The following is a 14,650-nucleotide window of genomic DNA, read 5'->3' as shown; positions in this document are numbered from 1 at the left end:
GTTGGGAAAAGGGATTCCTGGAAGGAGAGAGTGCTGGGAGAAGCCCTGCTGACCAGGGAGAATACTGCCTAGTGGTTGGTTCATATTCCCCCGTTTGTGCTCCCTGCTTTTTTTTACTTGGACTAACAGCTGAACAGGGAAAAACCCTGAGGGCGGTTGGGGGGGGGGACCTTTCCTAGGAGAGAACTGAACCCCAGGGATTCTTATTAAAAAACCAAACCCACAGTAACATTTAGGGAGCAAAGGGATGTGACAATCTACTGAATTACCCATGAACATAGACTAGGCAGACAAAGGGTCAAAATTTAACTAGTTTATTAAAAGTCTAAAGCAGTGGTTCCAATACGTTTTTGGGCCACCACCTCCTTGGTTTCATCCTCATTCTCTGTTCCCCCTACCCTATAAAAACACTATTCAGAAAGCAGTTTGCACAACCCACTAAGAAAGGTAACAATAAAATTCAAAACTGTAACAATTAATTGCACATTTTAAAAAATAGAATTACAGTCAGTTCTTTATTGATAAGACCTTTATTGGCATACATAATAAACACAAACACAACAAAGAGAACAACAGTAGTGAGTACAAGCCTATGATATATAAGGATACTTAACAACTAAATAAATCAGATGTATTTGTCCCATATAGAACATAGTGGCCTAACATATAAAATATACTGGATAGCCCTTCTTGGGTCTACTTGCCACCATCAGGCAGACTACCACCCTCTCAGTTATAGGACTGAAAACAAGTCCACATCTAGCACATGTTTGGGAAATAATGGAGTTTCCAAAGAAAGGACCAAGGTTGCTTGCAAAGGATGCCCCACCAGCTTTGTAGGCTACTGAATCTGCACAGGAGCTCTGGGGAGTTTAAGTGTCCAAAAAATAAATTTAAAAAATAGGCAGAATAGGCAAAAAACTGGAGAAAAAACAGGGCATTCATCACAATATTTAAATTGCCTGAAATACACATTTGTAGAGCCACAGAAGATAAAAAGTCCTTTTGAGGGGTAAAAGAAAACTTTCTCTCTGACTAGCACTCTTGATGTTGGTTACCTATATGTTGATTGTGTAATGTCATCTGAGCTAACCTATTTGTAGGGATGGGAAAATCCAGTGGGGCTTAATGGAAGTCAAGTCTAAAGTCACTGCCCCCTGTGTCTTGACTTGAAAACAAGTTATAAAGGGGGCACTTTTTGAGTCGCTGAGTCACCCCTTTGTGACTCTAAAGGACTTGAGTCAAGTGCCCCCCCTTAAAAAGCCAGCTACAGAAAAGAAAAGCTGTTGCCAGGCTCTGTGTGTGTGTGTGGGGGGGGGGAGTTCACTTTAAAAACTCCCCTGCTACCCCACCCCATCTGTAAAGAGGGAGGGGATGGGAGGGACTGTGTGAGAGCAGGACAGAAGCAGCAAGAGAAAAAGATCACGTGCAACAGCTGCAAGTCTTACCAAGGTGGCCCGATTCTTTGCAGCTCTACTTAGTCCCATTTGTGCCGGCCATTCAATGAGGGTTCCGTTGGAGGAAACTAAAAAGTTTCCTCTTTGAGGGGGAAGCAGAGTAGCTTAAGCAGCGAACCCCCCTTTGGGATCACCCCAGGAACCTTCCTCACCTGGCTGACTGCTAATTTTAAAAAAAGACAAATAGCCAATGGCTTGTTAAAGTTGCAAAAAAGAAGTTACGGTAGATACTCGCCTATAGGGCGATAAACTTGTCCCAACAGATAGCTCCTGAATCCAGCTTATCTTTAGGGCCACTCGGGGTCAGGGCTGTTTCAGGCACACTGTGGAGCAGTTGTGGTGCTGCTGGGGAGGGTGACGCGCCACCCATTCCCCCACTGCGCGTGGGGAGCCTGATGCTCCCTCCTTCCCACCTGGAGCAGGGAGACAGATGGAGCTGCTCCGCCTGCCTGCCTCCTTCCCCCTCTCTCTCTTGCCTCCCTCCTCATTGCTGCTCCTGGGCATTGCAGTCCCGCCCGCTCAGGCTCCCCCAGCCTGGTCTCCTTGGCTCTGACTTCCTCCTCCTCCACCCCTGTTCATCTTCGCAAGGACAGGAAAGGGGAGCAGGAGCCTGGAGCGCGTCCCATGCCTGTTGTCAGTGGGGCTTACTCCCAGGAAAGTGCGCATAGGATGGCAGCCTTTGAGCCCAAGCCTGTGCATGCCTACTCAGAAGTAAGTTTCATTATTGTCAATGGGGCTTACTCCCAGGAAAAAATTGTAGCTTGAAGATGGGACAAGAAACGGGAGGGCTACTTCTTCATGCAGTGTTTACAGCTCTGCATCTGCTTCTTCTGAGCAGAAGCCCCCCACACAGCCTCCCTCCCTCCCACCCCCACTCCTGCACTGCCTGCTTCTCTCTGCCCTTCAGCCCCAGCCCCTCTCTTCCCTCCACCAGCCTTCACTCTGTTGTATTGTTTTCTCCCCTTTCTCTTCTCCCTTCCCCATTGTCCCTCTTTCTCTGCCCCCTATTTACAAGCCATGCAATCAGGGAAACTGACCAGGAAACCCCCTGACAGCCTTGATCCTGCTGTAAATCAAGAGGAGGAAACAGCCCTCTGACCAGGTGAGGGTGGGCTTGTTGCAGCTGCAGGATGCACCTTCCCTGAAAGTGGAAACACTCCCATCAGATGTCTCACAAACTACAATTCAGAGCACCATTACTTAGGAATAACACCCAGGGAAAGCAATGGGTCTGCTTCTGAGTAAACAGGGTTTCAGCTATGTGCAGCTGCACTTGGTCACAGCCATTTGCTGTTGCTTGTCTCTGCTGTGAATTGAATTGCACACTCCCAGTTGTGTTCTAAGTTGTATGTTATATGTAGAGCTTCTGGCTTAAGAGCAGAAGACTCTGCCTTTGCACTGTTTTGCATCAGAAGTGTCCTGAGAAATTCTGAGTGATAGATCACTTTTTAACGTTTTAGTTTTTCTGGAGCACTGCCATTATTCCATGCTCTTTCAAATACCCCTAAAGGTCCTGTTGAGTGCCCCTGGGGGTACATGAACCCCAGGTTGGGAACCACTGTTCTATTAGTATGTTGTTTGCAGTGCAGTTACTCTTTGATAGTGTTTACAAAAAGATGGTGAAGACCAGAATTTAAAAATTTATGAATAAAAATGAATCTTATGACCTTTTACTATATTTTTAATAAATTAGAGACTGTCAGTTCTTAGGTAACAATTACTGGTAGGTTATTTTTCAGGATCTGGCCTAGGGTAAAATCAGACAAAACTATAATCAGACACACACACCCCAAGTTTATGACCCCGACTTATCCGAGGTTCATAGAAAATTCTTTGATTCTTGCCTCAAAACCTGCCCTCAACTTATCTGTGAGATTGACTTATAGGCGGGTATCTGCGCTATTTACTTAAAGTTCCACTGAGTGTATATTTACAGCATCTGATTAGGATCAGAGGTTCAGCTAACACTTAGAGATAGCAAGGCCCTGGAGCTGCCTCACCCTGCATGCCTTATGCTCAAGATGGCCTGGGCACCAGAGCCCTGGTGTGTGCATCTTAACAGGTCGGTGGCCAGAGGACAAGAGGAAGTGCTCAGAGGAGAAGGGAAGGATAAAGGGTTAGGGCCACACCCCACAAGGATCACGGAGAGAACAAGTAGAAAGGTCAGAGTCACTGGGCCATAGCTTGACCCCCTCTGGACAGCATCCTGCCCCCTCCGGACAGCAGACAGAGTTGCACCAACTCCACCAGGTTCATTCTCCCAAGTAATAGCCATGCAGAGGAAAGCGTGATTGCTACAAACTGCCTCCCTCCCCCCCCCCAACTCCCCTACCTCCTTTCTCTTCCTCCTTGGGGTTCTGTAGCCAAGTGTAAGGCAAGAACCACCTTGGGTGGCTCCTCCTGCATCCAATGATAATCTATTCCTTTCTTCCTATTAGAACAGGGGTGCCCAAACCCTGGCCCTGGGGCCACTTACAGCCCTTGAGGCCTCTCAATGCAGCCCTCAGGGAGCTCCCAGTCTCCAATGAGCCTCTGGGCCTCCAGAAATTTGTTGGAGCCCACTCTGGCCTCTGACGCAACTGATCTCAGCGTGAGGACGACTGTTTGACCTCTCGCGTGAGTTGTGGGATGACGGCTCCCTCCACTGCTTGCTGTTTCATGTCTGTGATGCAGTAGCGGCAGCAAATGAAAGGCCAACCTTGCTTTGTGCAAGGCCTTTTATAGGCATTGAGCTATCACAAGTCCTTCATTCATTCATATAAGTTCATCTTTAACATGTTAATTAATTCTTTTTCCCCCGCCCCCCCCCATACAGTGTCAGAGAGATGATGTGGCCTTCCTGCCAAAAACTTTGGACACCCTGGTATTAGAAGGAGGGAAAAAACCTGCTCCTGCCTCCTCCCCCTATTCATTTCAAGAGGAAAACATTAACTCTTCCCTGCCCTGTGGCTGGAACTCCCTGATGTTCGCCTGGTCGGAATGATGTCGCCACAAGGTTTTTCATGCTGCAAAAACAGTATACAATCACTCCCAGATACAGGCATGTGTGGGGATGGGTGCCAAGTCAGGGGGCCACTAACTCAAGTGTTTTTCAGAATCTTCCATGCGCGTGACTCACAAGTCATCAAAAAATGTGCATTTTCACAACTTGAGTCTGAGTCACTTGAGTCAAATTCCCATTCCTGCCTATTTGTGTCAGAACTTCTTAAATTATGGTCATTGGAATGTTTGAGCTTTCAGGGGGATGCAACAAAAACAAGACGCAGTGTTCTAGCACCTTAAAGACTAACAAATGTATTTCAGGATAAGCTTTCATTGGCGACATTCCAGTTCCGTCAAATGTTGAGGCATTCTGTCAGTGCTGTCTGGTTTCTACAGGTTTGTGAGTAAATCTTATGTCAAGTCCTCAGTCCAGATGGACTTGTAACCATATACAGGTTTCACGTTTTTGTGATTTCATCAATCTAAGTTTTTCTTCCCTGCCTGCCCAGTAGATTGCAAGCAACAAATAGTTGAAGCTGCAATCCTATACATACCTTCCTGAGAGTAAGTCCTATTGAACACAATGGGACTTCTGAGTAGAAATATATATGACTGTGTTATAAGTCTGTTCTCATATCCAATTATCAGCCACTCTTCCCAGAGTCTCACATACCCAAACCCAGTAGCTCTTTGCAGATCATGCAGAAGTTGTATGCTAAAAAATTCTAAAGAGGCTACTAAGTTCAGGGCCTTTGTGGGCAATAAACAGTCTTTTCAGATGCTGTTTATTTTCCCCCTCATCTCTGAGCACAGCAAGTCTAGCTGCTCTTATTTTCTGGGGGTCATTGAGATTCCATGTTTAAATAAAGGCAGGGTGTCTCCTTTTTCTGGTGTTCCTTTTGTGTGTGTGTCTCAAAAGCACAAGCCTGAGAGAGACCCATCCTGATCTTCCATACAGTGGGAAGTAGCATCACATCATTTACCGTCTCTCATCATTACCTTTTAAAAATTATTATTATTGTCAAGGAGAGGGATGGCCAAAATTACTTTTGAAGTCAATTCTAATCAATAGATACTGTTCAATCAGCGCTTCTCAATAATCAAGCGAAAGAGCCCAGAAAGCCGGAAACCAGGGTATAGGTTTTCAGAAATATGATTCAGTGCCTCTGTTGTTAGCATCAATCTCAGCAGGGACAGAAAATGGAACTTGATAAGCTTTGCGTGGGTTGGGGAAGAATAGGATTTTAATGTTGCAATGTGTCAGTAGCTCTTGTGAACAATGTCTGGAACCATTTGCAGAACCATCTTCTGAAGTGGGAGAGACTCTCTTTCATGCAGACCTGTGCTTCAGAGTTGCAGTTTGTGCACAGGAGTAGTCTAGGTGCTCCAAATCAAACTTCTCGGGTGGAAAGCTAAGAGAAACTCAATCCAATCCTATGCACGTCTACTCAGAAGTAAGTCCTATTTGTGTCAATGGGGCTTACTCCTAGGAAAATATGGATAGGATTGGGCTGTCAGTCAGCAGCATCTATCCTTAAATATTAAGTAGCTATAACACTAACACACTCACACACACACTCACAGCCAAGCTTTTACAGGCTCTGAAAACGAAGACAGCTTTATCCTTAATTAACTGGATTGACCTGTTTTTATTCCCCAAATTAGTCTAGTTTATTAAGGAAGTTGTGTGTGCGTGTGCGTGTGTGTGTGCATGCATGCATGGACTATTTTATCATCTGGGCTTTTCTTTATAGCCTTCTATTGAGGCTATAGCCTTCTATTGATGCAATCAGAATGGGCAAGGTGTGCTGCCATGAGATTGTGAATGAGCTGGAACAAGTACTATGGTTGTTACGTTTTGCTGCAATTCACTGGATTGTTGAGGAAAAACTGAAAACAGGTATTGTCCTATGGTTGATACTCTGGCTGTATTTCCAATTCATCACCAAATATATTTTCCTGCCAGTGTTTTAGTTTGAATAAAGGTACAGAACAGTGGATAAGAGAATGGATTTTTTCCCCTTTGGATCTGACACAGAAGTAGTTGATAATGATCGATCTTAAAATCTGATGCAAATCGAGCTCATTATGAGGGAGCTGAATGATTTGGGGTGGATATAAGAAAAGACAATGGCTAATTCTCTTGTTTGTATCTGATGTTCTGATGCAAAAAAGCACTGGTCACTACTAAACATTTTGATTCTGTCTAATCTTCTAGAAGGAATTTTGATATGGCTAGGAAGGCTAGCAAGGACTCTGAGGAAGAATTTCTAACCAGCTGTGATTTATTCATAGTATACAGCAATGGTTCCCAACCTGGGATATGTGTACCCCCCAGAGGTACTTGCCAGGACCTTTAGGGGTACTTGAAGAGGAATTTGAATAATGGTGGGGAAAGGCATGTTTGTATTAGAATGTCTTGCAGGTCTGTCAAGGCAGGAAGGAAGGCAGCTAGCTGGCTGTGAAAGCAATTGCTAGTTGCTGGTCATCAATTCATGTGTTATCAGATATGGATCAGTAGTTGAAAACATATAAATTTGAAAAAACAGCAACTATATTTTGACCTTTAAAGCCTTATACTGCTCTGGGCCAGGGTATCTTAGAGATCGCCTACTCCCATACAATCCGGCTCGTCCTCTCAGGTCATCAGAGAAGGCCTTTTTACAAGTGCCGCCGCCCAAAGAGGTTCGTGGGGCAGCGGCAAGAAATAGGGCCTTCTCAGTAGTGGCACCAACGTTGCGGAATTCCCTTCCCCTTGACTTGAGAATGGCTCCCTCTCTTGAGTTTTTTCCGCGAGGCCTGAAGACCCTGTTCTTTAAACAAGCCTTCTGATTCCATGGCCTTCTTAACTTTTTTATACATCTTTTAGTTTCTGTTTACAGGCTGGATTCCTCTATGACTTGCTGTTTTATACTCTTTTTATTCTGACTTTATTCTGACTACTGTTTTTATGGCCTCTGTTAATGTGTTTTTAATATGTTTTTATCTTGTTAAATCATGCTTTTAAAACTGTTTTTATATGTTGTGAGCCGCCCTGGGTCCCTTTTAGGGAGAAGGGCGGGATACAAATAAAGTTTATTATTATTATTATTATTATTATTATTATTATATTAATCACAAACATTTTGCTAGTGCAAGGGGTACAGTTTTTGGAAACGGGCTGCCAAGGAGTATGCAAGTGAAAAAACATTGTTATAGTGGGAAAGAGGAATGAATACAGGCCTCAGAAATAACTACTGACTGAGAATCTTCAGTGAACTGTAGAGCTTGGAGGGAGCCCTGTGGATTTGATATCATATGTCTTGATATTTTAAAAAAAATCAACAAACCTTCAAAATGTGCATTGTTCTGTCTATTTGAAAGGGCAACACAGTAAAAGCCATGTTATCAATCACTGATTAAGTGGTAAATGAAGTTAACTGGAATCTTAACCTACTGGCTAAGGTGAGTGGCGATATCAAGTAAGAGTGCACTGCTTACTGAGGCATCAGGTAAGCAAGCCCCCAGCCCTTCTTTGCTTACCTGACAGGGCTCCCTCTTTCGTACTGCTCTGCTCTCCTTCCTTCCACAAGGGCCTCCTGATGATGAGAGAGGAAATTCTCTGTTCCTAGGAGATCCTCAAGAAGAATGAAGGGGGGCAGAGTGGAATCATAGAGGGAGTTCTGTCAGGTAAATGAGGAAGTAGAGAAAGTCCTGTGATGGTCAAAGGGGCTTATAAATACACACAGGGAACAAAGATTATAATTATGCAAATATGCCACATAGAAGCAGATACTTCAACTCTTATTATGCAATATTTAAAGAGCCATTGTTTCAATCTTTTGAGGTGCTTTAATTAACCCATTTCTGTCCCACCCACAGGTGTACACATTTGGTCCCTGTTGCGTATATACAACGTTGGGCAGAAATGGTTTAAGATTCGTTTAACTGTATATACCCTCTGATTTTGAAAGACTCATATCATGGACTTTCTGGGAGAGATGCTGACTAGGAAGAAAATGCTGTTCTTGCTGATTGCATTGTTCTTTTTCTAATGATACGACTTGGCCTGTGGTATATATTGAGGAAGGATTGTCAGAATCCAGATCTTTACATGGTCAGGCTGTCAACCATCACCTCTGCACAACTCCCAATTCTTTCATTGTGATGGGTGCAGGAGTTTGCTGCATTGCCTATCGTAAACCTAAAACTGAATCAGAATGTCTTTTGGGTCAACAATGTGGAAGCAGACTAGGAAAGAAAACCTTTGGATGTTCCACTTTGAAATTCTGGAATAAATTTGGAAGCTGTCAAAGAGATCTACTTAAATTCGTACCTGTGAGGTTCCACTTTGCATTGAGCGGCAGCCACACAAAGGCACCTGTGTCTTCTTGTCCATAGATACAGATGATAGTATGTTGATACACTATCACAACGTTGAAATATCAAAACACGGTTTTCTGTAATAAAACAGTAAGTAATTGGTTGGTCTTTTAAGGTGCTACAAGGCTTTTTGTCATATTTGCTGTAACACGTGAACACAGCTACCACTCTGAAACTTGGCACATTGCCCACCAAGCTAGTAATGACCATTTGTTGAAATAAGTACATTGTTGATGTATTTGTTTAATCTCTATAATTAGAGATTATAATCTCTGTCTAATCTCTATAATTAGAAAAATAAGAATGAGCTATTAAAATTTTTTTTTTTTCCTCATCCTCTCCAAGTTGTGGAGTGTGTGTGTGGCAGGCAGGATCCTTTCTGTACACTTAGCATTTATTTAGTGCTTTACAGTGTTCAAAGCATTTCATATATATTATTAGGAATCCCTACAAGAAGTTGGTATTTAAGTACTTTGTTTAAATATTTATACTCTGCTTCTTACTAAAAACAATTCTGGAGGTGACTAATAATTTTAAGAAAACCACAATAAAGCAACAAATTCAACCAAAAGATGACAGTAAAAACAGCAGCAGCAGACTTGTATTTAGAAACTGAGGAAAAATGCCACTGATTTCAAAAAATGGGGTCTGTTGGAGCCAAATGAGAAAGGGCCTTCCAGAGGAGAAGGCCTTCCAGAAGAGAAAATTAGTGAAGGCTCTGGGCCTTCTTGCCACCCACTTCAGAAAATGTGAATTGGGACTCCGAAGAATCTCTTGGCATGTGCTTGGGCCTCATTTCTCTGAATGGTGAGGTATTCCAGAAGCTGCAGCACTAGCTGAGTTCTGGCTTCTTTTGGAGATGAGATTACTGGAGCCTTACTATGTCTTTGTAATATTTGCTTTGTTTACCGATTTATGGGTTCTGCATTGCAATGGAATTGGAGTAGCATGCAATCCTGCAACAAGCAACAGGCTGCACCTTCAGCTGGCAGCTTTGTATCTTCATCTTAGGTGGCTCTCTATCTTCACTTCCATTCCCTTCTCTCTGTATCCCACTCATGCAGGACACTCACCATAGGCCAAATGCTCCTTTTTGTATTTATTTATTTTGCCTTTTGCTGTGTATAGGATCCCCCACTCTACCAGTATTGCATAAACCCACTGACTTATCTGTCATGGCTGCTGCTCTGATGATGATGGTCCCTCATCAAGTGATGGGAGCCATTCAGGATCCTCCTGACAAGTTCCAAGAAGGCAAAAAATGGTGATCCTGCTGGTGTGGCAAGGGGGATGTCTTGTAATGAGCAGAAGGGGATGGTAGCAGGAAAAGGGGTCTACACAGAGTGCAGCTGGGGATTCAATCTCCATCTGTAACCAATGCTGAAGATGCCTGGGCACAAGCTGAGGGTTGGTTGGAAGCTGGACTGGAACTAGGGACAGTAGAAAACAGCCCAGGAAGGCCTCTCTGATGCCAGGCGGAGAAGGGGAAGGGAGCAAGAGAACCCTCTCCCAGCTCTGGCCCAAAGCTGGAGGTGGATATTCAGAGGTTTGCTGTGACAACTCCCTGCCATTCTGCAGCAGTATGTGCAGGGCTGGCTCCTGAAGCTGCAGGGCATTTGTGTAAGGCACTGCCATCCTCCCCATGGCTGCCCACTCATGATGCAGCCTCTGCAACTGCAGCTGTGGTAAGCCAAGCAGTTGCGGCACAGCCAAGGTGCTGTGGGTGAAGCACGGCGCCTGGAAATAGTTGAGCGGTGACATGATGACATCACTGCCAACTGCTCCCAAGAGACCCATTTCAGGCAGTTTGGAAGCCAGAGCAGGTGGGCAGGCAGTCCCAAACAAGCAGAGTGCTCACTCACCATGCCAACCGCCCAAGCACCAAGATCCCGGCTGTGGCAGTGGGCAATCCGCCCACTCTCCCCACATAGAATCCCCTGAAGCACAGGACCCAATTCCATCAAATTGGGCAAATCAACTTAAGGCAGGCCCTGCGTACGTGACAAACCTTCAGGCTTCTTTCCTGCCTCAGCACCCCTTTTTACCAGCAAGCACCTCACCAAGCTCAAGTATAACATGCTAACCACTTGACAGCGAGAGAGGGAACGAAATAACCTTGCACCTCCATTCCCTCCTATCAGGTTATGCAGTAACTGAGCCTCTAATTCTCCTAGGAATGTTTCCCATTATGAAAATATCCTTTGAATCTGTTCACACTTCTGTATGTGAGAGACCCAGGACTCTGCATTCAAGGAAACATTTCATCTATAATTGGAATCATTACCCAATTCTGTAAGTGACTAATTCATTAGCAGGGCACTGTATAGCATGTAGAGGCCTAAGAGAAAAGATGACAATTGCTCCTTGTGAAATGTAGAAAACAACCAAATGTGCTCTGCTGTGATGAACAGGAACACTTATTATTATTAACAGTATTTATACTCAATGAAAACCCCCAGTTTTCTCTGTATGGCCTGGCACTGGCTCAGGTGTGTGTGTGTTTTAATCTAAGTGTAAGTGCAAGTTTTTTCTTTTACCATTACCTTTTTGTTCTGTGGTTTTTACCTTTTCTTAATCCACATTACATGCCCAGTTTTTTTTTTTCCATCCAGAGCCACTTTCACTTTCTCCTATTGTTTTTGTTGGCCTCTCGGGACTAGGGCAAATGTGAGGGCTGAGGAGTTGGAAAGGACAAGTGAGTTGGCTTCCCTGATCATTCCTGGCTTCCAAACCCGGTTCATACCTTAGGCAGGATAAGAAAGGGTGCTTAGTTTTACCTGTTTTGAAGAACTGTTAAGGGTATATACCAAAGTGTTAAAAGGTTTGTGTTAAAAGGTATTCTAGCATGTATAGGAAGATGAGGTCTGTGGACTGTGTGGATTTTTCTCTTTACTTGCACAGTTGCTCAGGGACCATGAGGCTGTACTGGACCATCACATCTGCAGTTCTGACTGTACTTTGGTTTTCTCACTACTGGTATCTAATGAGTTTTGAATTTTGTATTCTACTCAGTAAGCTGCCTCAAAGGTCACTTTCAGACAAGAAGCAAAGTAGTAATAATTTAGATAAAATGTTGAATACTGTAGAGTTGGAATGAGGAAAAAATCTGGACAACTTAAGTAGGCAGCAGAATCTATTATTTAGCTTAACTCATGTGGTTCTCTAATGAGTTACAGTGGGTTGTAACCTAAGGGATGCATGCGAAAGCTTCCCTCCTGCCTCCTCAGTTCATGGACCCTCCAGAGCAGAATTATGTGGGACACAGAGGGCTCTGGGGTTACAGGGAGACCATTGATAATTGCTTTACCTTACAGTAACATAAGACCCTTGCATTTATAAAAGAGAATGTTGGTATCCAATCCAATGTGATCATTGAACTGAAATTATTCTCACTTGGGTTATAAGTGATGTAAATGTATAAATGTAATGCACAACTGTTATTTTGCATGACCGATGTAATGCATGACTGCTGATACACAGTAATTTATATATGAAACAGCAAGTGCAAGCATCCCCCATATTCAAGGATCTGGTGTCTGTGGAGCAGCTGATCTGCAGATCTAGGGCCCGCCTGCACCCATTACAATACCTTGGTTTTTCTTTAGCATGGGTGTTTCTTTATCAAATGAACATTCTTGCTGAACTGAAGAACACAATGTGCAGTCAATGAGCCTGCATACTAGAGGAAGACTAACGGAACCTTAACAGGAAGCAGGAACTGTTCTGTTTTCTGTTAGTCTCCATCTAGTGCTCAAGCTCGTTGCTTGCACATTGTTTTCTTCAGTTCATCAAGAATGTTCCTTTGATAAACAAGAAACACTTGTGTTTCCATTGCTGCTAAAGAAAATCCAAGGTAATAGGTGCAGGGTCTGCTATTTATATAGGGTTTCCCCTTACCTGCGGTTTCCATATCCACAGGTGAAGGGGGCTGGAACTGAACCCCATGGATATAGGGGCTCTCCTGGAATTTGGAAATCTCTACTCAGAGAGTTCTAAAAATAGTGGGAGATCTATGATTGAATAACTTCTAACTCAAAATTGGCCATTTTAGGGGTTAAATTTGGAAAAGGTTTATTGGTGGGTAGTGGCCATGGTTTTCCATTGGGAGCTGCCATACTCCCCCCCCCCCCCCCCCACAGTGCTGCATTATAGAATAAAGTGGACAGGCCCGGCTGCTGATGTATACTCAGGAATGCTGAGGAATTCCTACTGTTAAAAAAGATAGTGGTGGCCAAAAAATGTGGCCAAGAAGTCCACATTATTTATACCTGTGGGAGTGGGAGGGATTTTGGCTTGGCTTTAAGTGAGATCCATAACTGAAAATCTGTGTAACAGTCACAGCATCTCACAGCATCTCAATCAACATCAGAGAATTATACAAAACACTTCTCATGACCCAAATGCACTGGCCAACACTTCATGAATATACATGGTTGAAATTGTTACTCAGGTTTTTGCAGGAGCCAAAAATCTGGCTTATTCTGAAATCAGGGAAAGATTATTCACTAACAAAATCTTATAGGCCCATCTCTTAATCAGAACTTTTAAATATTGGACTTCAGTCATTGCAAACAGATTGAATGATTTAGTATCTATGTACATGGATTCCGATCAACAAGATTTTTTTTTCAGAAAAAGAACAGATTTTCCTTCCACCTGCATGCTTTATCTGTGCCAGATGGCAAATTAAGGTGAGCCTTGTTAAGATATTTTTCATTTCTGCAGATCTGCAGCATCACAGTAAAAAGCAAAGCTTCAACAATCTGTTTAATACATATGCCATTTCCCCCCATCAGTGGTTGTATGGCAGTCCCTACAGGCAGCACATGTGATACTAAAAAGTGGTGTGGGGAGGAGAGGAATTTATTTATAGTAGATGTAAAAGTAGTTCTACTTTCAACATAAATTTAAGACCAGCTTAACTTTGGTTGGAAGAACAAGAATAGAATCCCACTGCAGTGTGTACTACTCTTTTTTACCTATGGGCCAAACTCAATGTAACATGGAAGTACTGTGATTGGAATTCTTGATTTTTATTTTTTTTAAGTAACTGTGAGAGGTGCAGTTTTGATTAGGGCCATGTTGCAGGAGGAGAGAGATCTTGCTTCTTCTTTCTGTACTGATTTCTTGACTTCAATCTCCCTTTCCCCAAAACTGTGTAGAGGAATTCAATACCTATTGGTACAAAAAAGACCTGGGACCAAGGAATTTGAAGGATTGCCTCTCCCCACATGAATCTGAGTACCCATGGCTGTCCAATATGCATAACCCATCAACTTCAGGCTTCAGTTCTGGGAACTGAGGTTCTGCGCAAGACCTCCTGGATGCCTGAAGTGGCATATCAGATGCTGTCTCTCCTTACTCGATGATATGCCAGCCTCTGCTCTTCCCACTCTCCAGTGTTCTAGTTCCCATTCTCCTCCCTTCCCCATTTCCTTTTCTCTCTGCCTCCCTTCCTTTTAAAATCCAGGCAATAGAGGGAGAAGGAGGGACAGTGGAGGCAAGTAGGCAGGCAGAGATGGGCACCCCCACCAGTCTGCTGCTTGGCCTGATGAGCTGGTCCTGGTCTTTCTATATGTTTCCCTTCCTTTTGGAGGGCTGATTGGGTGGGACACGTGACAGGCCTTTCCAAGTCATCACCTTCTGGAACTCTCCCCCAGAGGCTCTGTAGGCTCTCACAGTGGTATCTTTCCACTGTTTGGTGATGATGTTTATTTCTTGTTATCTTTGGCTTTTTAGTAGCTCTCAGTTAGTTGTTGATTTTGATTACTCTTTTATAATATTTTGATAATTATTGTACTTTGTGTTTTTAATCTCACCCTGAGATGGTAATGGGTTTTTTAAGAGTC

The sequence above is a fragment of the Tiliqua scincoides genome, chromosome 2 (assembly GCF_035046505.1).
Source record: "Tiliqua scincoides isolate rTilSci1 chromosome 2, rTilSci1.hap2, whole genome shotgun sequence".
NCBI lineage: Eukaryota > Metazoa > Chordata > Lepidosauria > Squamata > Scincidae > Tiliqua > Tiliqua scincoides.
The sequence above is the reverse complement of the archived record's forward strand: the minus strand, read 5'-3'. Positions refer to the sequence as shown.